We start from the raw sequence: 27,691 nt of genomic DNA on the forward strand, positions 1-27,691 counted from the left end.
CTCATAACCTGGAAAAATATATAGCTCATTCACGGGACCCAGACTCCAACTGGAGAAAACATATCCCACAAATAAGTCGCCATCTTTAGACTATAAATACACCCTAACGCGGGCTATTTAAATACTACTTGGTCTACTAAGAAAATACATTTGGGGAAACTTACTCTCTTTTACCTATGTTCACTCTCTTTAAGCCGAGTCCAGTGGTTCTTGATAGGATAGCAAGAGGCGAAAACGATTTTCTGTCCATTGTGTCACTCTCTATTATTATTTTATTTTATTTACCGAATCCCACTACTCATCTCTTTCTAAAAGAATATAGAGAAATTGAGGGGAATGGAAAAATGAAAAAATTATGAAAAAAATGAAAAAAAGCCCGCTTCGCTACTACTAATTACAGTAGAGCAATAAATAAAAGCTTTATTTTCGTTATCATTATAACTGACTGCACTGACAGACCACTATTAATTCAATCCCCATATTGACATTAAGGAAATAACTGCATTAACCGCTGCCCCAGTGTGTAAGAGCACATATACGCTTGAGATATAAAAAGGCGTCTCCACATCTTAGCCAGCAGAGTTTTATTCAAAAAACGAAACAATCTGGCAAATACTTATATATTGGGGAGGTTTTCATCAACCAACCTGCATTTTATTTCGACTAGGCCTAAATGGGTGATCGTGCCATCTCTTGACAAAGATGACTGAAATGCCAGACTAATCGCATTTATTACCAACAGTCTTAGCTAACTACGGAGTAGGGAAACCAATCCTCTCTATAGGCAAAGATATTTGTCTGACCCTATATCCGTAAGTAAGAGCAAACACCTATCGCTTATCATGCCACTAAGAGGCGTTCCCATTCCTCTCTTGAGTTTAATCCTTTACGTACCATGTTGAGATGGGAAATGTACCATTGCTCACGTGCCCTCCGTTTGCTAATGATATTCCCACCTCTCCTATCTAGTTTCACTTTTTCCAGGATAAACCAAAAGAAGTAATTTTCTCCATTTCCAAATTCAAGAAAATGCGGCACAAGAGGTGCCGTGAGTTTTTTAGTTTTTATGGCTGACCTGTGCTCTTGTAGCCTAACTCGCACCTCTCTCCCTGTTTCCCCTACATACCCCAGATCACAGGGGCATCGGAGAAAGTAGATAACATTCTTACTTCTACAGTTATTGAGAGTTCTAGATTGGATTGTACAGCCATTGTGTGAAATTTCTTTGGTTTGTATACATTGAGGACATATATTGCAAGTTCCACATCTGACATTACCAATTGCTGGAATGTTAGTAATTGTCCTTTGGGTATCAGAGCTGTCTTCACGGTATGTATGCACCAACATATCCCTAAGGTTGCTATTTTTCTTAAATGCATAAGGAGGTCTTTCCTGTTTCACCACTTCATCATGATTAAGAATATGCCAGTTCTTGTTGACAATATTCTTAATCTGATTACTCAAGTTGGAAAATGTTCTCACAAACACTACCTTATTAGGTGGTTCTTTTCTGGCTACAGGTTTATTGACCAGTACATCACGGTCATAGAACCTGGCGCGCTTGAGGGAGTGAGATAAGAGTTTTTTTGGATAGCCTCTGTCCTTGAACTTGCGTTTCAAATCATCTGCATGTTTATAAAAATCCTGTAAGTCAGAACAATTCCTTCGAAGTCGAAGGAATTGGCTGAAGGGAATACTGTCCCTCTGGGACTTAGGATGAAAACTAGAGAAATGGAGGAGAGTGTTTTTGGCAATGGGTTTGGTAAACAACTCAACCTCCAAAATTCCATTTGAATCCTTAATTATGATATCTAAAAAGTCAACCTTGGTTCTGCTGTGATGAAATGTAAACTTCAAATTAGGGTCACCCAGATTCAACCAATCTAGGAATTCTTCTAGTTTCTCTACGGCACCCTCCCAGATAAAAAAGATATCATCTATGTAGCGGTACCAGCCCGCTACATTTTTAAAGAAGGGGGCCACCTCGTTATAAATGTGCTTAGTCTCGAACTGGCCTACATAGAGGCAGGCCAGACTCGGAGCACAGGTAGCCCTCATACTGGTCCCTGTCAGCTGTTTAAAGTACTCGTCTTTGAATAAGAAGATATTATTTTTCAAAATCAGGTTAACACAACTAACAATGAAGTCAACATTAGCTCCGCCCAAATCCTGATCCCTAAGAATATCACGAATGACATCAACCGTGTCACCCTGTGGGATGTTCGTGTAGAGAGACTCAATGTCCAGAGTAACTAGACACTGGGTCTCTCCACAGAACGGTCTTCCCTCAGTAAGGGAAATGATATGGGCAGAATCTCTCACATAAGATCGTAGGCTACAGACAATAGGACGTAGAAAGTGGTCAACGTACTTGCTAACAGGTTCCAAAAGGGAATCATACTACTCACTATTGGTCTCATTGGTGGATCAGTGTTATTCTTATGGATTTTGGGTAGGCCGTATATGGCAGGAGTTCTAGGCTCCAAGTTGTTCAAAAAATTGAACTCGTCCTCACAGATCCAGGAATTTTCCTTTGCTTCTCTTAAAAGATCAAGGCATTCTCTAGACACAGCTTCTAAGCTATTCGCATTAGTTCGCTTGTAGTGTTCCTCAACATTGAGCAGTTTAAGCATTCTACACTCGTAGTCCAGGGTGTTAAAGACCACTACCCCACCACCCTTATCTGCAGGCTTGATTGTTAAACTCCTATCTGCTTTAAGGGAATTTAGGGCCTGTCTCTCATTTCTATTAATATTATGTCCAAGATTTATTTTGTTCTGTTTACTAAGGATATTGTAAATATCACTCTCGACCGCTCACTCAAAGACTTCGATATTCTTCCCAACCATAGCCAGAGTGGGAGTAAATAATGACTTGGGTTTAAGGCCCGACAGATTTATACGTTCAAGGGTTTCCCGATTCTCAAAAAATCTCCTCAGTCTCACTTTTCGAAAAAAAGAGCGTAAATCTTTCTCCAGCTGAAACCTATCCACAGTTGTGGATGGAAAAAAACTAAAGCCCTTGCTGAGGATGCTAATTTCCATGTCATTTAAAGATTTATCAGACAGATTTATTACTGGTGCTCTGTCTGTCGCCAGTAGCGTTGACTTCTCGTGCGCATGTACTCCTGTTGTTGTGGAGGACCCCTGTTCATTTGACCCCTCCCCGAGTTCCCATTGAAACGCTGTGCTCTCCTCGGGCGCGAGTCTAAAAAAGGTACATAGTCTCTAGTATTTCCCCTGAGTTTTGGACATCAGAATGTATCAAATATTGTTCAAAGAAATGTACTTCGGTAGTTACTTACAATACTTTATGTATATTTTTTTCAGATTTTAAATATATATAAATTGGGATCTCATGTAAAAAATCCTGAGGAAGGTGTTGGCTGTGTATTAGGGCCTACCGAAACGCGTCGATGCTTGAAAGAGAGGAAATCATACAAAATCTGTGATGACAATGGTTTTGTGACTTGTATATTAGGATTATGTTTTACTGTGGTCACAACCGATGAATCCTTTATTTGGCGATTTCCCTGCTTGAAAAGGATCAATTTGTCCTTTCTTTCTTTCCCAATTTGTAAATGCACTGTTTTGTATGAATATTGGTGTATTTTTTGATCTTACCTGTTTTTGAATCATGAAAAAAAAAAATAGTAATTTCTTTTTATTTCCATGTGTATAAAATCTAGAGACTGTCAGTTTTTTATTAAATATCTCTGTAATATTTTACATATTTTGTGATATATGTGATTATTTTGAATAAATATGTGAAAAAGTATTTTACATTATATTTTTGATTGCATTCTTGATGTCCATTCTCATCCGGTTAATGTGAGGTCTGTGTGGTCTATTGGCCGCCAGATATCAACCAGGCCCACGGCCGACAAGAACTCTGGCAATGGAGACCCCCCTTGGGGGTCCCTGCGGGATGGAAGGCGTTCAATGACGCCGTCTACAGCAAGGTTAAAATCCCCCCACAGCACCAGCAGCCCCAGGGGTAGGTCAAGCAAGAGCGTTCTGAGGTCTCGCAGCAGAAGACGCTGCATCCCAGGTGGGGCATACACGGATATAACATTGATGGTCTGTCCCTCCCAGGTGCCGGAGAGCACCACATATCGACCCTGCTCATCCGACCAGACCGTGTTTATTAGTTATGGACACCCCCTGCGTAGGAGTACCCCGTCCCTCGATAGCCCGATGTAAACCCAGAGTGGGCAGCCAGACGGTATCCCCATCTATTCAGTGCGTCGCAGGAGTTACTAATTAAGTGTGTCTCTTGAAGAAGAACAATGTCTGGCGCCGGCCGTTTCAAGTATTGGAGGACTACTCCCCGCTTAATTTTATCTCCTAAACCATTAACGTTCCATGTTAAGAACTTAAATCTTAAGTGTGGCCCCATGTATAGATAGAGGGATGGACAGTGTAAAGCCGAGAGACAGAGGACATGTCAATGTTCATGCATTGAGGGTGGGACACACAAGATGGCCCATCGTGTGGCCATATGGTGGGCCGTATGCTCCGAAACGTTGCAGCTGATCTAGTGCTTGCAACCCTGTGGGCTCCCTGTGCTCCCCATGGTGTCGTGTTGTGGACATACAGTACAATAGGTACAGAAAATTGCTGCAATAAATAACACGACCCCACAACAAAAGGGAAAATAAGAAAAAGCATCATAAAAAAATAAAAGGAAAAGTACCCCCCTGATCCCCCAACACCCAACACGCACCTCCCACCCTGCCTCCCTGCACAGCGGCCATAAAACCATCCGCCACCCCAAACTTGCAGAGTGCCTGTCACCCACCCTCAACAGAATTAGGGACGTGATCCAACCCCACCTCTTGGAGCATCAACTTGTAAGAGCATGCGCATTCCCAGCATACGACCCTCTGGTGTGCAAATCGAATATGATAAACTGTAATCAAAGAATAATACAAGAAACAACAATGCCAACACCACTGGGACAAACAACAGCGGCAAGCTAGACATTTGGAGTCTGCATTCTGCTAGAGGGCAAGTGGAGGGCTGTCGGCGCCAGATCAGTCTGCCAGATCAGTCTGCCAGATCAGGTCATTGTTCAAAAAGGCAATTTGACCACGGAACAGCTCACTACACCCTCAACTGTCAATCTTGTCTGTGGGACCAATGGCAGAAAGGTGTGTCGCCTGAAGACAAATGTAAGTATTTCACCCCCCTCAGAGGCCGTCAGAAATGCAAAAGAGAACAATGTGAAGCCTTGTACAGCACAGGAAAGATAGAACATGGTGGAATGTCAACAAGGCACAGTGCGTCCATCGAGACTCGACTCAGCAGACCCCAGCAATCAAAGGTCAATCAAACAAATGTCAAGCCACCAAACCTTACCCGGTTGGGCTCTGCGTCGCCGAAGCATCACCCGGCGGAGACCCGGTCCGCGAGCTTGACCTGTCGCCGTTGGATCTGTCACCAGCAGGCCTGCGATGGCGTTTTTCAACTGTTCTCCAACCCTCAAGCCAGTCCCAGGCGTCCTCAGGTCTAGTAAAGAACCACACCTTCCCCTCAGATTCCACATTCAGCTTGGCGAAACGGCACTCGCCATGCCCAGCACTTATTAGTCCCACGGCACCGCTTCTTGCTCCCACGGCCGCTCAGGCGCCGCAAATCAGGCCAATCTTCAGCATGGTGGTGGAGAATAGGATCGGGGTCAAACGAGCTCCGCAGCAGGTGTTTGTGGCCGGGGAAAGTCTAAATAAAACGGATTTATCTGGAGTGGCGCAACGGAGCGAAGCTAACGTGCGGCCATTTTCCAGTGCAGTTGGCCTCACCCCTCCAATGTTCCAAGTATCTTGGATGGTAAATGTATCTGTATAATCGCATTATATGTAATGTTAGCTCTCATATTTGAGGTTTAATTAAGATAGCTTAGGGATTCATGTTTTTGTTACAGATATCCTTGTGCAAACTTTACTCTCATTTGCTTTTTTCCTTTTGCATTTACATACAGGCCCCTGTTCATCTGCTGTCTGTGGGATGATGGAGGGAGTGTTGAGGATGTCTCTCATCCTCTTACTCTGGTTCCATTTACCCTTTCTAGCGTCATCTCCCTTCAAGTCATTGTGTCGTGGTGCCCTGTCACATGCCAGTGGGTGAGGAGACAGCTCCTCAGACAGTCAATCATTTAAACGTCATCCAGTTGTCAGTATTTGCTAGATCAGTAGTACATCAATCACAAGCCACATTTATACATCATCCTACAACAATATTACACATTAGTCACAATTCATATCACCATCATATACACAATAATGATCAGAGCCACACAGTTGTCTAAGTGTTTTCTCCCTCAGTGACACATCCTTTCAAGTTATACTGACAAATTAAATCACATCATCAATCTACATATCCATTGTGAAAAGGTTAGATTTAACCTGCCTGTTGGGATGAAAAAGTTACTTGCATGGTAACAGTCATGCACCGCTGCCCTCCGTGCCTGAACTGTAATGCTGTCTGGACCCCTGATACTGATTTTTGCAGTCATGGGTAAACATGGATCATGAACGTGGTCCATGACATAGATCTGTCTCCCAGATTGCAGTCTATTTGGATCAGAAGGGGCGTCCAAAGCGTTACCCTCATATTGATGAAAGGGTACTGCCTTTGCCAGGAGTTAAGCAGCACAAGTGCGTTCGTTTGCAGCATACTGTGTAGTGATCAGTAGGAGTGAAAAGGCATTTTTACCTGTGTCACTGGAGTGAGGCCTACAGGCTTACATAGAGTTCCACTGCTGTGTGCTTAACTCACCCTTGGCCCTCACCGGTTTGACTGTGGCTTAATAGAATTGGAACAGTCCAATTTTGGCACACTGCTTCCTTTCGGAAAGAAATGACTTGTTTACTTGGCGAGCCCATTAGCCACAGGTCACAGTCGTTTATGGAATAATTCATAGCTCACCATATCAAACATGCACAATGAGCAAACGCAGTTCCCCTAGATCTCCGCCACCAGGATGTCTTCAAGCATTGATACCAACATTGTTTCCACTACTAACAGGGCCTGAAAGATAGGCAGACAATTATCCGGTGAGACTGGAGAAGTCCTGTCCAGGATGTGACATGCCCACACTGTATTTGCTGCAGACATCCTTTTCACAATGAGCTAAAGAACCAGGACATTGTGCAAGGCTCGACTCTCAGTCCTTAGCCTCGGCTGGTGTCAAGCCGCTTAGCCCAAAAAAATAGAACTCCCCCTAAACTAACCCTCACCCTCTTGCATTTTACAGATGTTGTTCAGCATCATTTTGTATTCTCGTTCCCTCATCATAGCAGTTGTTTTCATTTTCATTACTAGTATGGTACCCATCTTCAAATTAAATCTAGATGCTCCTTCTTCATGGTCCTATAATTTGAACATAAAGAGTCCATCTGCTAGCAGCATAGTTACATTGCGAGTATTCTGAACAGCCTCTCACCTCAAATCTCTTCTAATTCAATGAATTTTGCAAACATATGTCCGCATCACACACTTTTAACTTTGTTGTACTTCTTGAATTTGTACTAGAGACAACACAGTTAAAAATTGCACTCAGTTATGCAAAATCTCTGTAAACTCTGATTGTCTTAAAAAAGTGGGAAGTTTAGACTTTTCCTGGATTGGATGACTTAACACTCTTCTAAACCTCAGAAGACACAGACATATAACTGGCAGGGTATCTTTGCCTTAAAGTTTCCTTGATAACGCCATCGCCACACTGTACCTTAGGCTACAAATACACTGTGTCTATCAGGGTTGTCCAGCATTGGTCCCCGAGGATCAGTCGAATAGCAGCTTTCTAGAATGTCCACTACCTACATACATTTCAGCAAAAAGCTCAAATGGAGAAAACCAGCCCAATGTGTCCTGGTTGGTGAAACTTCATTTTGGTAAAATTCCAAAATAGCAAAAACCCTATCCGAAATTCTTTCGTTAAATTGATTTTTTTTTAAAAACGAAAGTGGGACAAAAAATCATCACAAGAATACAAGAAAGGAGAAAAGGGGAATGTGTAATAGGGCGGTACGACTTATTAGTCATAGATTGTTATAGAGGTACTAGTGCACCCTCTTTCTTTCACTACTGTGGGATTCATACGTGCTCTGGAATACTGTATTTTTGCAGCTAAATATACATGAGATCCAGGGCCGGCTCCTGGGCGGTGCGATCGGTGCGACCGCACCGGGCGTTGACTTAGGGTGGGGGCATCATTTTCGAAAATTTGTATCATTTTAAAAGCACCTGCTGCCGCGTTCCTGGCCTCCAGCAACTTTCAGACATCAATTAGAATGTTAAGAAAAGTCCCGTGGTTAATCGTCTTCCCTGGAAAGAGACCGGAGGTTTGCCAAGTGGAAATTTTAACACATCCTTAGGTAGCGCAGTGGGTTAAAATGCCTGCTGCTAAGAAAGTATACCATGTAGATAACGAAGTGCATATAGGTCAGTGGGTTACTGATTCTGTAAGAGAGCTCCTTTAGAAACTTGTTGTTTCTAACTCAAAATCCTAATATAGAACATTGAGCTATTAACTGTCACCCTAGAGCTGCTGCAAACTGCAAGGTATATGTTAAAGCTATATTTTTTTTGCCCAGTCTTTCATTTTCCTAATCTTGTGAAAAGGGTTCATTTGGGTAGAAAACAATTCTTATTATGAAAGAGAACCCTTAACATTGATGTTGTGTTTTAAATTCTGAATTTGTGCCTTCCCTGAATAAGAACTTTAACTATATTTCCTACCAGTATCGATGACATGCCACTCCTACACTATCCCTTGTAGTCCTGTCTGATGTAACATTTCATATACAGTGTTTTACACACATATGATTGTCTTTGTGCAATGTGTGTGGTATAAAGTGCTCAGACACCTTACACTGGTATGAGTGGTGGTATAAAACTAAATGAATCTGAGAGACAGTGGTTATGTAGACTTGAGAGGCACTGTTAAAGGGTGCTAGTGAGGGAATCCGTGGCAGAGGTGGTCATTGGGGGGTGCCAACAGACATTGTCACACAGGGCGCCACCAGCACTAAAGCCGGCCCTGAGGAGATCTATGTAAGGGGAACTCAATATGGATTTGACCTTTCAGCAAGGCATACCTTCCCATTCTCCAGCTCCACCTACTACCAGCCAGTTCTGCCCAGTCATTTAAAAGCTGTTGTAGGGCGTTGCTGCTCCACTGGTTCCCCACCCTCAGGATGTTCTACAGAGCACTCTAGTCTCATACCTCTGCTTCAGAAGACATCAGTGAGCAAATCTATCCACTCACGTGTCAGCAACAACACCCAGAGGCAATCCTAACACTAGCCTCTGTGTTTAGTATAGAATAATTTTGTAGGTTCGAGCTTAGCACAGCAGTTCTACGGTAGGTCATCTCAGACCTACAGTAGACAAGCACTGGCTAAGCCAATAGGTCTCACCTGTGGGAAAGCTATTGGCTTTGTCAATGTCTTCTATCCATGTTGTGCAGCTGGGCTGCTTCAGTAAAGAATGCCTGAAAGACAAAAAAGCACTATGGCGCAGCCAGCGTCATAGCACTTTTTATTTTTTTATTGCTGGCTGTACAGGAGGCAATACAGAGGAAAAGAGGGGTGTGTGGGGAGACAACATGGAGGGAGAGAGTGGGGGACACCATGGACAACAGAGGGTGTCAGAAAAAATACTATGATGTAGCCAGTGCTGTCCACATCATATCCTTTTTTAGGTCTCGCGAGCCAAAGGCTCGAAGAGACATTTTATATGTGGGATTTTCAAAGTGCTACCCACAGTCTTTTGGCTGGCCTAAACCTTGAGTGCACGATCACATGCATGTGCACAGCTGCTCCTCTGCTCATTGCATTCCCCCCTCCCTTCTCACCCAGCCCCTTGATGCTCTGCTCGATTACTTTCACTTTCGCCGCTTTTACCCTTGCATTCCCCCCTCCCTTCTCACCCAGCCCTTTGATGCTCTGCTTGCATCTCCCTCCTCCCTGGGCGTGAAGTGGAGACAGAGCCATCGTGCTTGATTAATGGCTTTGCATTCCCATGTGTTCCCATAGTAAACATGCCCGAGGCGCCAGCCGAGCACAAGGCTCACGGAGACATTCTCTTTACCCTCGTCTCACTTGTATTCAGGCTCCTCGCATTCTCCCCTCCCTTCTCGCCCGGCCCTTCTTGTTTGTTTTTACCAGAATACTTCTGTGCCACATGCCTTGTCCCAAACGGATGCAGTTTGCCAAAGCTGGTGTTCTTTAACAATAAGCAATTTCTCAGGATATCCCCACATTGCGCAAACCACCCCATGCACCCACTTTTCCTCCCGTCACTTTTTAATCTTCTCCTTTTGGAATTGTAACTATACACAAAAAAGAATTTGGGTGCATTTATTTCTGAATTTGGACACATCTAGTGGACTACAACGCTCGACTGCTGTCCCGTATCAATTTACGTGCTTCTTTTGTGTCCTACCAAACGGGCTTTTTTTATTTATTATTTAAGCTAAAAAACAAACATCTTAAATTATGAACACAGTACACAGCACTTTCATCATCTTGTTGGGCATTGGTCATGATCAAACTACACTTAAACCATTAGGTACGACGAGATATCGCCGTTCGCTCACATTTTTTTCGCTTCATATTTTCAGTCTACATCAAACAAAGTGACTTAGTCAAACTTCCATTTGGAATCTTGGCTGCATACTGCAATTCATTGGGTTTAGGCTGCATAATGTCTACTTTTGTCAAGTTCGCGCTATATAAAACTCCGTAAAATAATAAAATTACATGGCATACATATTCGGTCAAACTATAGACCTAATTGACTGACCATTTAGAAATGGCATGCTGTACTTTAATAAGTACATTCCACTAACTGTATCCACCTGTAATTTAAGGTGTACTATTTACTTGTGCAAGTGTACTGTAGTGCAAACCTTATAAAGATTGACCTGCTGTTCGTTTTTTTAGATCAGAGGATTGTGGTAGGAACGACGAGCTGCGCTGACCAGCTATGAACGTACATTAACGTATGCATGCCCTATTCTGCATCCAATCTTTAACTTGTCAGGCTTGAGGTAGGATTTCAGCGTGCAGTAATGCTCTGCATCGGGACTCATTTCAACATTGCAATACTCGGTTTCAGTGAGAGGTCAGTGATTGCTGCGGTGCATGTGGCAAGGGGCGCTTTTCATTTCCCAGCTGCAAGCCTCTGATAGCAGACGTGAGTTTGTGGCAAGGGCTTAATGTTCCCGTCTTCTAGTGTATTATAGATGTTTTTATAGTTACATGACTCCAAACTCGAAGTTATTGTGGAGTTGTGATTTAAAAGTACAAGACTTAAACCCTGATGAAATGAGTTTATTTTTTACGTGACATGCTGCAGTCCTCCCACAATCGTTGATATGATCTTAGGAACAATGATCACATGCCCCTTGGCTGTTTTATTTATTTATTCATTTCTCATAACCTATTGTCCGTGTCCGATTGAAGATACCGGTTACAAAGAGGGCCTTGTGTTATGACAGAACTGTGATAACGAAATGAATCTCGGTTGCTGCATTTACCTCCCATTACCATGTGATTAGAGACATAAAAGCAGTCGAACCTTCGACGTGTCCTCTGAATTACTTTCTTGGGATCCCTGCGATTTCGGGTGAGGGCACGTGGTTTGCTGATAGGATTAATGTACTGAAATGATGCCTAAGCCACGTTTTATGGCAACACAGTTAAAATGAGTTCAGTTTTCAGGTTGAAATCTAGATCTGATGTTCTAGGCAAGCTAAGTACTTGTGTGTGCCTACACCTACACATCTTGATGTGCCTGTCAGGTCTTGGTCATGTGTGAACATGCAGCATGAGTTACCATGGGCAGGCCTGTTATTGAATATTGGGTGTGCAATTGCTCCACTGATGGGTATTTGCTGTATTTAAAAGCTTGCATATGTTGTGGCGAGGGTGCACACAGCTGTAAAAATCAAATGGTGACGAATGTTATACCAAAGCTCGACATTTTGTAAATCAGAAGTACCATAAATACTGTATTCTCTCATGATTACTTTGCCAATCTCCTATTGGTGCAGCTATATTTTTGCACAAGGCCACTGTAATTGATTTTGTGAGCAGTGCTGGGTGTTTGAGCCATAACGTAGACTGGCAACTGTGTTCTTGAATGTACAAATGGGTTCGTGTTTGGTGTACTTTGGCATCTTCAAAGGCATATTTAATTTTTTTCCAGATCTGATATGCACATTTCAATTTATCTGTAGTTTGAGTACACAATGTAGCAAGTATATATTTAAAAAAAATCCCAATGTAGTTTTAACCCCTACTAAACGAACAAGCATGTGCAATGCAATAGGTCTCGCATTTATGCGAGTTTCAGCTATTGGCGTTGTAAATGACAATGCTTTTTATTTATGTTTTAAAAACGGAAACAGAAATAAAAGGCATTGTTATTTGCAATGTCAATAGCTCAAACTCACGTAAATGCGAGACCTATTGCATTGCAAATGCTTGTTTGTTTATGACAGAGTGATAAGCAACACAGAGGGAGGTAGGGTGAGTCTTTGGCAACATGGACAACAAGGGATGGGGAGAACGGATTGGGAGCAAGCAGTAACACAGACAATAGAAGGAGAGAGGGAGGGCAAGTGGGGGTCAAGCAAGAACACTGCCAACAATGGATGGAGGGCAGGTGGGGGCAATCAACACGGTCAAGGGTGGGTTGGTGGTTGCAAACAACACAGATGAGATTCAGGTGGGGGCAAGCAACATGGATCAAGGAGAAAGGGAAGGAGAAACGCAGAGGGGGTAGAAGTACTATGGAATCCAGCTGAAAAAGACACACTCTGGGGTACTTAAACACAAAAAAAGTAGTGCCTAAAGAAATGGAGGGACAAACACGAGGAAGAAGGAAGAAATGGCAGCTGACTAATAAGAAGTGAGCAAATGAGAGTGACAATGAAGTCAACCAATGGTAAGCAATGAATGACCAACCTCTGCGCCCACTGTTAGAAAACCAAAGATCTCAAAGCAACAGCACATGCACTGTCTAGGCAAAATGATGAGCTGCATGATACTGCGTACTTAGACAAATATTGATAGAAAACCATTGGAACACTGGTAGGTATTCGGACAGACAATAATAAAAATGATATGTGTAAGAATGGAAGTACGTTGCGAAAATCAAATTATAGTTTTGGTCTTTTCATACAGATGAACCTAAAAATAGGCATTTCCTTTATTTAGTTGCCATATACTGCAGTACAGACATGAATATTTGTACATTCCCAAGAAGTGTAGAGTGTCTCGACACCCAATCAAATCATGCCCACTCTAGCAAGCTTGCCTTCATAACAAAAATGCACAATGTTTAAAGACTGCACACATTGTTTCGACCCGTAGGGATTCTCTTTTCAGTTACTGGTGTGTTTCCTGCCCGTATGCATGAATCTCATGCCACTGCATCAGCCCCGTCGTAGGTGTGATCCCCGCCTAATCCCCCTGAATCTATATACATTCCCACTATCTATGCCCCAATGCCTCTGTCACTGTGTTGGTGATTTCTTTCAGGGTAGGGAGGAGTTGGTAGTTCCCCATTGAGTGTGATTTCTTACCGAAGTGTAAGGGCCCTCCCTTGTGTGCTGGCAAGCCTCAGGATTAGTACATTTCATGATCCACACAGACATGTTTCCTTCTTTCCACGTACACGGGCTCTACAAGGTCTCACTTAGCATGACCCAAAGGAGCATGATAGTCTGAGAGTTACACACGCCTTGTCAGGGGTAGTAAGTACTATGGGGCAGATCCACAAGAAAGTGACACATCTGTAGAGATGCGTCACTTTCCCTGTGCCACCCTGAGAAACCCTTGCTCCACCATGGATGCGCCGTCTTTACAAAACGACGCACCATGGCGCAAGGATTGACAGAGGCGTCAGAAATTCTGACGCATCTGTTGGGGCAAAAGTCATGCATTTCTGGAGTTGTGTCGCAAGCACGACGCAACTCAAGCAAGGCATTTTGAGGCCTATTCTCACTACACTGCATCACTCCTTAGGCATAAGGATTTGACTCAGTGGCATTCTAGAAATGATGCAATGATATCTTGTAGATTTTACTGCGTCACTTTTGCGAGGCTTTCCTGCGTGGGAACGCCCAACCTGCATACATTATACCAGACGCAGGTATAATGTGATGGAGGCTTCACAACGTGACGCATCTCCCTAGATGTTTCACGTTGTAAATTGGCTGCATTTTTTACGCCGCCGCTGCATCACTACAGTGATGCAACGGTGGCGCAAAAGTGTCGCAAAGGGCTTGTAACTCTGCCCCGCTGAATATAGAACATGTTTGCTCCCAGTAATAATCTCATCTACCCACCCCTCAATAAAATTAGTAGGTGTTGGAAGAGGATATGTAGAGCAAGATATTGGAATGACGTATGTGGCGACTGTAACAAATCAAAGATGAATCCAGTAGGTCCAGGCTATTCTGTAAAGAAGCAATGTTGTCAGGAATATTAAGATGTGACAGGAAGTAAGGACATGGGTCAATTGTCATTTGATCTTCAGACGGGGTTTACAGCCTCATTAGGGGCCCCTAACTCTTCCAGGTTAGGGGCAGGACTTCTGGAGTAAGCAAAGCAAAGCTACTATATCAGTATCTCACATGCAACTTCCATGGTTTCTGCTATACCCTACCATATTAGATTTCGTCTGGGATTGCGTTCCCTTCACTTTGTTGTTTTCCTCCTACCCAGTTAACCATGCCCTTTTTTACCTTCCATCCCTACACAGTGGCATCACTAGTTGGGTTGGTGGGCCGCTGCCCCATTTGTAAACGTACTGACCCCTCCCCCACTTGTGCCCCACCACCCATGACAGTTGCAGCCAGCAAAACCAGGCAATGCCCTCTCAGCCTGGGAACAGCAATGTTGTTCCTGTTTACATTTCACGTTATACTTACTCTTGCATTCCCGAAGAGTATTTGAATTTTTTTCAGGATGGTGTGTTTCTGTAAAAAACTTTCAAGCAGCAAATTACTCGTGTTCAGTGTGTACTGTGAAAGCAGTAGCATCCACGTGTCTGTGTGATTTCAGATTGTGGCTGGCTAATAAATTAAGCCATGATTGAGAGCTGTGGAGTTCAAGCCAAAGGCAGTGCACATTTTTCACTGTGCCTGTCTGTGAGTCATTAAGGGGTTTGGAATACATACTCGTCTAATCATTGGCCTCTCTGCAGAGCGCACACAGCAATAGTGAGGTTTGCTAATAGTAACTGTGATTATATGCAAAAGTGTGTGAATCAGTGCATGTAGATGAGTGGGTGTTTGGTGTGTGGTGAGATAGGTGAAGTGAAAGAGATGCAAGGAAGTACATGCAGGACAGGTGAAATAGGATACTGAAGAGGAAAGAGATGAGGTGTGAGATATGCAGACATGCATATTTAAACTAAAAAAATACTGGCATTCATCAGTTATAGTTAACTCAAGGAAATATAACTTGCGCCCTCGCCATTCAAAGTGATGGCATCAATGATATGATTTCAGTTGTTATCGGTGATGTTATCAATGATGTCACAGAACATGTCATTAGCATTGCAATATGTGAGATCATAAGCAGTGTGTGTTGAAGGCACAGACCATAGTTACTTGAGTTAATTATAACTGTTGAATTTCAGTGTTTTTGCTAGTTAAAATGTCACATTTTTACTGACATACTGACATTTTCACCTAACTAAATCATTAATTTGGTTTTGTTCAGTGAATTTCTAGTTTCCTTTTTTTTTACTTAAAGTAAGATTGTATTATGTTAACTAACTATGCCAACCCTCCGCCAAGCATGGCCTTTCGTCATGCATGAGTTGAGGTTGGCCTCAATGCCTGGTCTGTAGTCAGGCCCTGCTCCCACCCCACCATGTGTGGCAGCCAAACCCCCTTACCCCAAAGGACATCCACTTAAAAAAAAAATAATAATAATTGTTCAAGAATCCAGTGCTGGCACTCATTGGACTTCTATGGAAGTCTATGGGCCAGCGCTGGCTCTTGCAGGCTTAAGTGAGATCGCAACACCCCAAAAGATAACGTCTTTTATTTTATTTGAGTGGGGTGGTCCCTCGGGGACTATGTATTCAATAAGCAAGAAGAGAGATGCTACAAATCCTTGAGGGACGATACACACCAATCCTCAGGGAGAAGATAAACAAGCATTTGCAATGCAATAGATCTCGCATTACTGAAAGTTTGAGCTATTGCTGTTGCAAACAATAATGCAACGCCAATAGCTCAAACTTTCAGTAATGCGAGACCTATTGCATTGCAAATGCTTGTTTCCTCTCTCTTTGATACGTTTTGTCTCAGAAAAATCCTTGAGTGGAATAGCTACTCACACCTGACATGGGACCACTTTAAACCTCACTTGCACCACCATGTGCCCATCCACTACACATCAACCTGCAGTTTGTGTTTTACTTCACCGTGCACCCCTGATGTGCAGGGCACCAGTGGTACCTATGTGCACACCAACCTAGGCTTCCATTCACAGTGAATATGGTATATCTGCACACAAAGTGTGACTGTTGGTATGTGTCCGTGGATGCTTGAAAGTTTGTGGCTGTGCCACGGTTAAAAGGCGCCCGGAGGGCCTGCATGGCACAGCTATGCGCAGCTGGCACATGCAGCAAAATGCTCCATCTCACTTTCAAGTCACAACACGGACGGGCACGCAGATTCACAAGAAACCTGACGCCCTCAGCTGAAGAGAACACAGGGAGCGAAGCTGCCGCTGATGGGGCAGCTGCCTGCATGTCTCTTGAACGCGGCACCGTCACTGATATCAACCGGTGGGCACACACAGTGAATGTGCGCACCACGACTGCGTGTTCAGCCGCCACACTTCTGTGGACGCCCTCAGGCACACCGTAGGTACAGCTGCGCGCTCCGGAATTCTATTGGTGTGAAGTAAACTTTCACAAGGGCCCTCCAGGGTGTGAAATTGCACTGTAAACAGCGAGGCGCGTTCCCTGTAATCTGGAGCCACACGGCGATGAACGCATGCGCTGGTCGTTGGGACTGGTTGTTTACGCAGGAGGTTACTCCCGAGTTTAATCATTTACCCAGACAGATGAGTGCGCACACGCGCCCTCCCTCCCGTGGGTCCAAAGTCCAGAGCACACCTGGAGCCAGCGAGCTGCCTCCAAATAACGTCTCGGCAACTATAAAGGCTTTTACAAACTGTCAACCTTTAGCATGTGCGTTAGACGAGGGGTGTCTATCATGCCCCAGAGCTAAAAGGGTGGCCACCCTGTGTTGACGACTAAAGTACGTATGCGTGCTTGTGACAATTAACAAGCGCTTAAATATGTACCCAGGAATCCGTCAAGACGTGAACTGACCAAAAGACTATTCCATCGGGACCTCTCCAACCCTGGACTTTGATTTAATAATACAGAGCTCTCTGGAAGTTGCAGTCTTGGCTAATTTCAATTAAAATAATTGTTTTGATGAACATGATTTTGATTAGTAGCAGAAAAGCCCAAGATGGAAGTGGGGTGTCCTGTGACAAATGCCGTCTGGTCGCCCTACGCATGCTGATCAGAAGTGTAAGAACACAGTTTTGTTGCATGCTGCTGTCAGTTGAGATGTGGGTTCCCCATATTGCAAGCCACTTCCCACCACAAGTACCTGGTGTAGTGCTAGGCTAAAAATACTGGCCTGTCAGATAAAAAAGCCCCGCCCCCTTTGTACTGACATCACCTTCCAGATAGCCAACAAGATGCGGCCTTCACCCTTCTAAAGTCAGTGTTACTTCACAGAGTAGGTTCCTGTCACCAAGGCACGCGCGCGAGCTCACCAATAACTACATTCTAATACCCAAAGGCTGCGGACAGTCTCCAGCTAATGAATGGCCTGACGATTCTGTCAGGTGATGGGCCTCTCACGCTACAGAACTAGACAGAAAACAACAACTACACACTTAGTATGAGAGGAGGTTTTGGCACTCTTAAGGTTGAGTTGTAATGGAGTTGGGGACGTGAATTTCTGAACCGACTTCAACATCACTTTGCTTTTCACTGGTTGGGGTTATGCATGCTGCCTCCTTCAGTTAGGAAATTTTGACTACAGCCTGCACAAAATTGGAGGTTTGGTGTGCTAGAAACCCTGTCCTCACCCGGAAGAGACACTTTAAGCCGTGGATGCTTTAACGCACTGTGAGCAGAGCTCACCGGTGGGGAGGGAAGCACATGCTCGGAGCCTCTCAGATGCTTCTCTAGCTCACAAAGAAATCCCTGTGGAAAGGCCTTGCTTGGAGTTTGGTTTTGGAAAGGCTGGGCCTTTCCCGGACAGAAGACAATGCAGCCTTGCCCGGGGGTGAAGGGAGCCCTCGGCCTTTTGTTGTCATCCATACCTCGCCCGGTGGGAGTCTGTTGGCTGCTATTGCCCTGCCTATGCCTTGTGCAGGGTTTCGCATACCACAGTCCAAGCCCCCGCCCCCATCCTCCTTAACAACCTGTACATCGAGGACCCGTGCCATATACATTAGCTGGCATACCTGTGCACTGTAACATTTATATAGCGCTTACGTAAAGTAACATTTATATAGCACTTAGAACTAAGTGGGGCGCAGATGTACCGTCCGCAACCAAGTATTAATCGGAATACACTTAAGAACCAGACAGCTGATTTCTCGCTACCCTCACTCAACCCGCTCGAAAAGAAGGAATACAAAACTCAAATCAGCGTCCACTTCTTTTACAACCTGTGCGCCGGCATCACCAACATTCGCTCTCATTCTCCCCGCTGGGGGAGCCCTGCAAGGCAGGCAATGGGGCAGGGGACTTTTGAAAAGTAGCACCAACTATCAGAAAGGTTCGCCCCATGTTGGCACACACAGCGCCTCTGGAAAAGAATATTCAGCACCAGCCCTCCTTCAAAACACTTGGCAAAAAATGCAAGTAACTTAGCAGCATAAACCACACCGGCAGACTTACATTCGTCGGTCCTGCGGCTTCAACTGCCGGTGCATGGCCAGAGAAAATCTGAAGTAGCTGTCGGGGTTGCCTGGGGGTGCCATCAGGTGCCCGGAAGGGAATCCGGGGATGTTCTTTGAGGGAGGTAGCTTCTGATATAAAAAAAAACCCCTAGCAACAGCCGAAGGAAACGAGTGGTGCGCGCGAGCAGCCCACCTCTCTTTCCTTCTTTCATTTAGTTGCTTCCATGTGAAATGGATCCAAAAACGAAGAAGCCCGCGAGTGGTGTGCGCGCGCGCACCACAGCGAAACATGTGCTTTCAATTATCGCGCCCACGTCTGGGCAGGGTAATTGAAACCACATGCCCGGCGGTGCCCGTAACAGACACCAATAGGCCATGGGCGGAGCAATGCACCCGCCTTTGGCCTATTGCGTACTCTGTTTGTAAAAAACACGCACGCAAAGCCCAATAGTGTAAGCCAAAAGGAAAAGCACACGCACAAGCGTGTGCGATTCCTGGCTCGATTTTGGAACCCCCTACAAGAGGTCTCTTGCTGCGCGAGCAGCGCTACGCACTGCATCGCTAGGCGCGAGACCTAAAAATTTCCTATTTGGAAAAAGTGGCCAGATAAAATTCAAAGATCCGGGGATGATGGAAGTGAGGGGTTGATTAGAAAGAGAAGGTAGAGGGGCCTAGCGAGGACATGGAGTGAGGAAGGTTGAGGCTGTGGGAATGTGTAGCATTGTGTAGGACTACTCTTTGAGGGACATCACCAAAACTTAGTGGAAACAGTAATGGGACAATGTAACAAAATGCCTTGTGCTTGATGGACAGCCATCCAAGCAATGGCAAACCACGAAAAATACACGAGAGCCATTGACTGAAGGGGGGTGACCCTAAGGCCACTATCTCTGTGTTACTTATATGAATATACTGTGTAAAGTACTATAGCAGCGCAATGGGAGGGTCTACTTCAGGCCTTGACGCACATTGAGAGAGATGGCCCCGAGGGGCGACCTGAGAGCGGGGGGGGCGTTCCTACAGTGAGCGACGGGTAGCCCGTCAGTGCCACGTAGGTACACATACGCCAACTGACGCCTGGGGTGGGCATCGATGTGGGCAGTGGATGGAGATGGCGACCTATGGGGAGCTGCGAGCGGTGGCGGGGATGGGGAGGTGGGGGTGACTAGGTGAGGAGCGTACACACAGAAGTTGGTCTATGCTGCTGTTGTTGGTTTTGAGTTTTTTGTTTGTTTGTTTTATTTATAACATCTGTATACTTGGCCGAGCTGAATGACCTGTAAAGACTCTGTGCAATGCACCAATGGAACCACATTCTCAATATACGGTGGCTTTTATCATTGATGGCATGACCTACTGGCTGAGATTTATCTAGTAACTAACTCAACAATGCCATCTACATGCATATCCGAACTATCTCTGCCCAACCGTAATGTTTATTCGAGATTGATGGATGGTTCAATGTATGGTCGGATTTAAATGATGTATGTTGGCTCTCAAGAAGAAGTAATCTTTTGAAAATTTAATAAAAACAGATTTAAACAAAAAATGAATATACTGTGTAAAGTATTGGGCACAAGCCTCGCCCAATTGGAGAAGGTGTCTGTAGCAAGAACTTAAAAGGACATAGCTCCTGATTCTGAGACCTCCTGTTTCTGTTCTGTTACACCCTCGTGACTTAGAATAGTGCCTGGCTTTGTGCTCCACTGTGCTCCAGATATGTTTTCAATCATACTCTGGCTTTGGATTTCAGGAGCAGAGCGCACAGCCTTGGATTTTCTTTCCATTAAAATGACTTGTTGTATATCCTAAAACCAAGCTGAAAGGCAGCTCTTCAGAATGATATATGAGAAAGAAACAGCAGTGTCTCCACTCTCCTCACCTACCAGTAGGCACGATGCAAGATGAGAGGGAATGTTCCTCCGTTTCGATAAATAACACATCTATGTGCATAATTACAAGGCTCCAGATCATTTCACAAATAACTCACACCACCTCCTCTAGCAGGCTCTGAGGAATAACTTATTGTGACTCAGAAACATCATGAGTACGTAATTGATTCACAAATTATTCTTCATAGTCCACTCAGCTGTGGCTGTAAATTAAATGTGCCTGTTCGGTACTGTGTGTTCCAATCATTTTAATTAAGTTGCAACATTGCAGTGCTTTGCTAGTGCCTGATTCACTGAATTTTATGGGTTTGCAAAGTTTATGGTGTCGGTTGTCCAAAATGATATCATTCCATTCCACTGGTTTAATAGCCGTCGGTTTGTGAACTTTGAATGCAGAGGCTCTGAACAAAGGTCTTTCTTCATGCAGTTTGGGGAGGGGGTTCCCCCTACACCGAAAACATTCGCCAAATTTTCATAAAGAAACTGAAATGATAAGTCATTTGTGAAAACAATGGAAAATACTAGTCTATCTTGTGCTAATAGAAAATAAATAGGAACAATTAAGTGGGCCTGCCTACACTTTTTATTCTGACCCACTCACAAGTGTCATTCCTCTTCAGATACAAAATATCTAATTATGGAACGCTTTAATCAGTAGCATTGAAGCATTATACATGTGATTGTTATATGAAATACGTAAAGGTTAGTAACTCAACCCGACATCTATTAGCCTCGGCTACCTTAGAACACTGACTATTGCTTCTTCGCTGCCCTACCTAGTAAAACATGACATGTTCTTTGGGGTATTAAGATCTTTGGAGGACTGACACGTTTAAGAAGTTCAGGGAGTGCCAGCTAGAGACATGTAATACATCTGACAGGTCTGCATAGCAGCGCATTTCTGAAGCCAATGAAGTCTTTCAATTGCAGGCTAAACTTGTTACAGAACTGTCGCTATGCCTCACCCAGTACTCAAAACTGTCGACATTTTTGTAAATGGAAGGCACTTTTTACATTATATTTCTGCAGCTGTTGTATAATTAATAGCCCTCTTAAACTTGGCATTTTGAAAGTGTCATCCTAAATGGCGTGCACCCTGAATATAGAACCCACAATATTAGTGAGACAGAATACAGACGACAAAATTAAAAACAAATATTGACAGGTAAGTAAATCTAGATTATATTATACATAGGCTATCTGGTGCACTGAGGCACCTGCTGACACGTAGAAACGTCTGTTTACTAATATACTCTCAGCAGGGATCAGCATTAAGTCGCTTCTTAACTCCCTTGTTGGACCCTTTCCATCTCTCTCCAGCCTCTCCATTAATGTGGTATGTGCACTGAGGAGGAAACCATAAAAGAGGCTTCTCTAAACTCCCCCTCTTCCTCTTCTCCTTGCCCGATCTCTGCTCTAGTTTAAAGATTAAACCTAAACACAGCATCATGTATTCATTTTATTCTGAACAGCACACAAACAGTATCAGGTCCAATCAAACATGCATGCATTTCAACAAGCATTGTGTTGGAAAACCACTCCCACACTAGAAGGGGTGGTGGTGGTCTTCCGGACACACTGTGGTAGCTTGGCTCGAGTGGTCAGGAAACAGGCGCCGTGCTAAGCATACAATATACCCATACAATAACCATGCGTGCATCCGTTCCAAAAACGACTCTACACCGTAAAAATTATGAAAATATTCTTCTTTATCTTTTTCTCTTAGTTGCTGATTGGAAAAATAAATAGGTCAATCACAATATGCAAGTTTCAATTAGTGCAGGTCAAATAAATATTGGCTGTTTGATGAAATAAATAGGGGTGATCATAAATAACAGGGCATAAATACAAGTGCAATATATACAGACAATTAAATACTTTGAGGCAATAAATACTGTACCAATAAATATTGTACACCAACAAGTCCTGTGGACCTATAAATATAGTGCAGCAATAAATAGGTAAAAACTCAATAAATACAGTATCCCCAATAAATAATTACAAGTATACAGCCCCCCTCATATAATCAGTTGACACTTCACTTCTTAAGGGCTGATTTGGCCCAGGCACAGCTTGTAGGGTTGTGGAAGGCTTGAGGGGGGAGGCTACTCCCTGGCTGGGACAAGGCTGAGGCCTAAACTGAGGTAGATCAAAGGGGGGGAATACCAATGCCCTGGCTTTCCTTCTCCACACAACCTCTCTAGGTTAGTCCCAGTTCACCCCAGGCACAGTCAGGTGGGTTTCAGCACCTCCCTAGCCCCTTAGAGCAGTCTCTCAGGTCTCCACAGGGCCTTAGGCGCCCTCTACTCCACTTACTGCCCTTTTTCTGATGTTCCGACGCCGCTGGAGTCGGGTCGACGCCGTGAGGCGGTTCCGGTTCGGTCTCGGCGGCCTCGGCACAATGTCAGTTCTTTGACGACGCCGGTAGGCGGCTCCGGTCCGATGTCGGTGGCCTCGGTTCGATCTCGACCTCCGATTCGACGGCGTCGGGCAGTCTCTTCACGATGTCGACTTCGGGCGGCTCCGGTCCGATGGCGCTCTCGGCTCCGATGACGTCGGCCGGCCTGGCCTCGATGTCGACTTCCGGCGACTCCGGGGTGCGATCCTCACCCCCGACCTCCGGTGCTCCTCCTCACAGGCTCCGGGCGACTCCGGAGTGCGATCCTCACTCCCGACCTCCGGTGCTCCTCTACCTCGGTCTCCGACGACTCCGGAGGGCGGACTTCACTCCTCCGATGACGCCGCTCGCTCGACCTCGGTTCACTTCCTCCTCGACCTCTGGTATTCCTCTCGACCCCCGTCGGCGCCCTCTCACGACCTCAGGCGGCTCCGGGTACGACGTCTGCTACTTCAGTCAGCGCCGCTTCTCCACCTCGGGCTCCAGGTCTTAGGCTACTCGACGCCGGACTCCAGGGAAACCAGTTCTCAGGTCAGGATCTTGCTGCTTTCTTGGTTCTAAGGCCTGTTCCTGCTGTCCAGGTCCTTAGGATGGTTTTCTTCTGTCTTCTTCCCACACAGGGCTATAGGCTGGGATCCATCAGTAGGGACAAGTATCAAGGGTGGGTTTATGGACCCCACTCCAGGCACAAGTTTCCACCCCTGCTGCTTCACTCCTTCCTCCTTCACTGTTGTGCTCCTCTCTCTTCACCAGTCAGGTGCCAACTGCCAGCTCCAACTGCCAACTGCCTCTCTTATCCTCCCAACATTCTAAACGGTCTCCAACTGTCACAGGGTTCTGGAAGCTCCTGGAATGTTCTGGAAGGTGCTGGTAGGTTCCAGTGGATGCTGGTGATGTCACAGGTGGCCACCATTTTGTGCTTCAGGCCCTCAGACAGAAGTTTCAGGGGTAGCTAAAATGGCTCCCTGAATCTGTAGCAACACGAAAAAGTCTGGTGGTTCCCAAAAAGGAAAAATTCAAACAGGGTTTGAGGCAAAAGTGGGACAAAATAAATAATGATGAGGAGGGACCACCCAAAGGGCTGACAGGTCTAACACGCGTCCCCCCCAGCTGAAAGTGGGGAGAGCTACCCAACCCCTTGGGAGTTCTCATCACTAAGGCGGAAATACCTTGAGAGACCGTCTGCATTGGCGTGGTCCACTCCAGGCCGATGTTCCACCTGAAAGTCCATCCCCTGTAGGGAAATAGACCACCTCAACAACTTGGGATTCTCCCCCTTCATTTGCATCAGCCAACAAAGGGGTCGGTGGTCGGTCTGAACTAGGAAGTGCGAGCCAAACAGGTATGGCCGCAACTTCTTCAGAGCCCATACCACTGCAAAGGCTTCACGCTCTATTGCACTCCACTTCTGTTCCCTGGGAAGTAGTCTCCTGGATAGGAAGACCACGGGTTGATCCAGACCCTCTTCGTTGAGTTGCGATAACACTGCCCCAATGCCATGTTCTGATGCATCTGTCTGGACAATGAACTTCTTGGAAAAGTCTGGGGCCCTTAAGACCGGGGCCTCGCACATGGCTTTCTTCAATCTCTCAAAGGCTTGCTGACAAGCCTCCGTCCAGACTACCCGTCGAGGTTGTTTCTTGGACGTGAGCTCCGTGAGAGGGGCTACGATGGTACCGTACCCCTTCACGAAGCGGCGATAGTATCCCGTGAGGCCCAAAAATGCTCGGACCTCAGTCTGTGTCTTGGGGGGTTCCCAGGCCATGATGGCCTCGATCTTCGCCTGGAGGGGTTGCACCGTTCCCCTACCCACCAAGTGTTCAAGGTACACTACCGACCCCTGCCCGATCTGGCACTTGCTGGCCTTGATCGTCAATCCAGCTTGTCTCAGGGCCTGGAGAACAGCTTGCAGGTGACGCAAGTGATCCTCCCAGCTGTTACTGAAGACGGCTATGTCATCCAGATAAGCAGCAGAGAAACTCTCCATCCCGGTGAGGATCTGGTTTACCAGGCGCTGAAACGTGGCAGGTGCGTTCTTGAGCCCAAAGGGCATCACACAGAACTGGTAGTGGCCATTGGGCGTGGAGAAGGCTGACCTTTCCCTTGCTCCATCAGTCAAAGAGATCTGCCAGTACCCCGAAGTAAGGTCAAAGGTACTTAGATATTGGGCAGCTCCCAGCCGGTCAATTAATTCATCCGCCCTAGGGATCGGATGAGCATCAGTTTTTGTCACTGAATTCAGTCCCCGGTAGTCCACACAGAACCTCAGTTCTGGTTGGGCACCCGGTGGTGCAGCTTTTGGTACTAACACCACCGGACTGGACCAGGGGCTGCTAGAAGGTTCAATCACTCCTAGCTCCAGCATCTTAGTGACCTCACTATGAATGCTGGCCTTCACCTTGTCTGACATCCGGTAGATCTTGGACTTCACAGGTGGGCTGTCTCCTGTGTCCACGTCATGGACGCACAGGTGAGTCCTACCCGGGACAAGGGAGAACAACGAAGAGTACTGCCCCAGGACCTGGCGACAGTCCTCCTGCTGTTCAGGAGTGAGAGATGGGGAGAGAATCACTCCCTCCACCGACCCATCCTTCTCTTGAGACGCAAACAGATCAGGGAGAGGCTCGCTTTCCACGTCCTCTCCTCCGTCAGTCACCATCATCAAGATGACTTCGGGCCTCTCGTGGTGGGGTTTGAGGCGGTTGGCATGCAGCACCCGCAGGGGCTGACGAGGGGTCTTCAGGTCCACCAAGTAGGTAGCCTTACCCTTCTTCTCCAACACCTCAAAGGGTCCTGACCAGCGATCCTGGAGGGCACTAAGCTCTCCGGGTTCGATCACCCACACCTTCTGGCCAGGCTCCAACTCCACCGGGTGAGCGTTGTGGTCATACCACGCCTTCATTACTGCTTGGCTGGCTTCCAAGTTGTCAGAAGCTTGCTTCCACAACTTAGCCATTTGGCTCCGGAAGGCCAGCATGTAGCTCACCACATCCTGGTAGAGCTTTCTGGGAGTTCTTTCCCATCCGTCTCTCACCAGGTTAAGAGGTCCACGTACAGGGTGCCCATACAGAAGCTCGAAGGGGCTGAAGCCCACTCCCTTCTGTGGCACTTCCCTGTATGAAAAAAGTAAACAGGGTAGGAGGACGTCCCATTTCCTCCGCAGGCTTTCAGGCAGACTTCTGATCATGCCTTTCAAGGTTTTATTAAACCTCTCCACCAGACCATTGGTCTGGGGGTGGTAAGGAGTCGTGAACCGGTAGGTCACTCCACACTCCTTCCACATTGCCCGCATATATGCTGACATGAAGTTGGTCCCCCTGTCGGACACAACTTCCTTGGGAAAACCCACTCGGGTAAAGATTCCCATCAGGGCCCTAGCCACAACAGGTGCTGTTATGGTCCTCAGAGGTATTGCCTCTGGGTACCGTGTGGCATGATCCACCAGGACCAGGATAAACCTGTGACCAGCTGTAGTCGGTGGATCTAATGGACCCACAATGTCGATGCCCACCCTTTCGAAGGGGGTGCTAACGACAGGAAGTGGTTCCAGGGGAGCTTTCAGCTTCACCCCTGTTTTCCCACTGGCTTGGCAAGACACACATGTCCGGCAGTAGGTATCGGACGACACTTTCATCTGAGGCCAATAAAAGTGTGGGACAAGACGGGCGAAGGTCTTGTCTTGCCCCAGGTGTCCTGCCAATGGTATCTCGTGAGCCAACTCCAAAAGGAAGGCTCGATAACGTTGAGGAACTACCAAGGCTCGTGACGATCCATGTAGGGGTGCCTTGGGTTCACTGTAGAGGAGGCCATCCTCCCAGTAACCACTGTAGTTCCCTTCAACGTTCCCTGCTGCCTGGGCTTCGGCCTGTCGCCTCAGCCCCTCAAGGGTAGGGCACTCCCTCTGGCCCTGGCAGAATTCCTCCCTGGACGGGCCTCCCTCCACGTGCCACTCGGCCGGGATGGGTAAGTCCTCCAGGTTGGTAACATCCCCCTCCGCAGACTCCTGGCCCACCACCTCCGGTGGCCTATCCGTCCTACGGGGTGGAGACGCCGAGGCAGGCTCCTCCTGTCCTCGGTTCTTCCCTTGACTGGCAGCTGGCTGGGCCTTTGTTCCAGGCTCCAGCCGGAATGAACTCCCTCTTCGGGTAGTCTCGGACCTTGTGCTAACACAGGCCCAGTCAGGTGTACCCAGCATCTCGGTGTGAGTCCGGTATTCCACCTCCTTCCAAGCGTTGTGCTCCATGTCATTGCCCAGCAGACAATCGACTGGCACGGCAGGGCTTACGGCAACTCGAAGTGAACCTGCAACCCCCCCCCATTCAAAGGGAACCTCGGCCACTGGATAGTGACCTGTTCTGCCGTCAGCCATCGCGGCTGGGTGGAGTACATCGGGAATTACCTGCTCTGGAGACACCAGTTGACTACGCACCA

At 46.1% G+C, this 27,691-nt stretch overlaps 1 protein-coding gene across 1 annotated transcript in view; it reads right to left on the reverse strand.

The window, feature by feature from the left end:
- LOC146858952 (uroplakin-3b-like) overlaps positions 1 to 27,691 on the reverse strand; it is a 212,169-nt gene that overhangs the window by 167,026 nt on the left and 17,452 nt on the right. The window lies entirely within an intron of this gene.

Source organism: Triturus cristatus, chromosome 3_2 (genome assembly GCF_964204655.1).
Source record: "Triturus cristatus chromosome 3_2, aTriCri1.1, whole genome shotgun sequence".
Taxonomy (NCBI): Eukaryota; Metazoa; Chordata; class Amphibia; order Caudata; family Salamandridae; genus Triturus; species Triturus cristatus.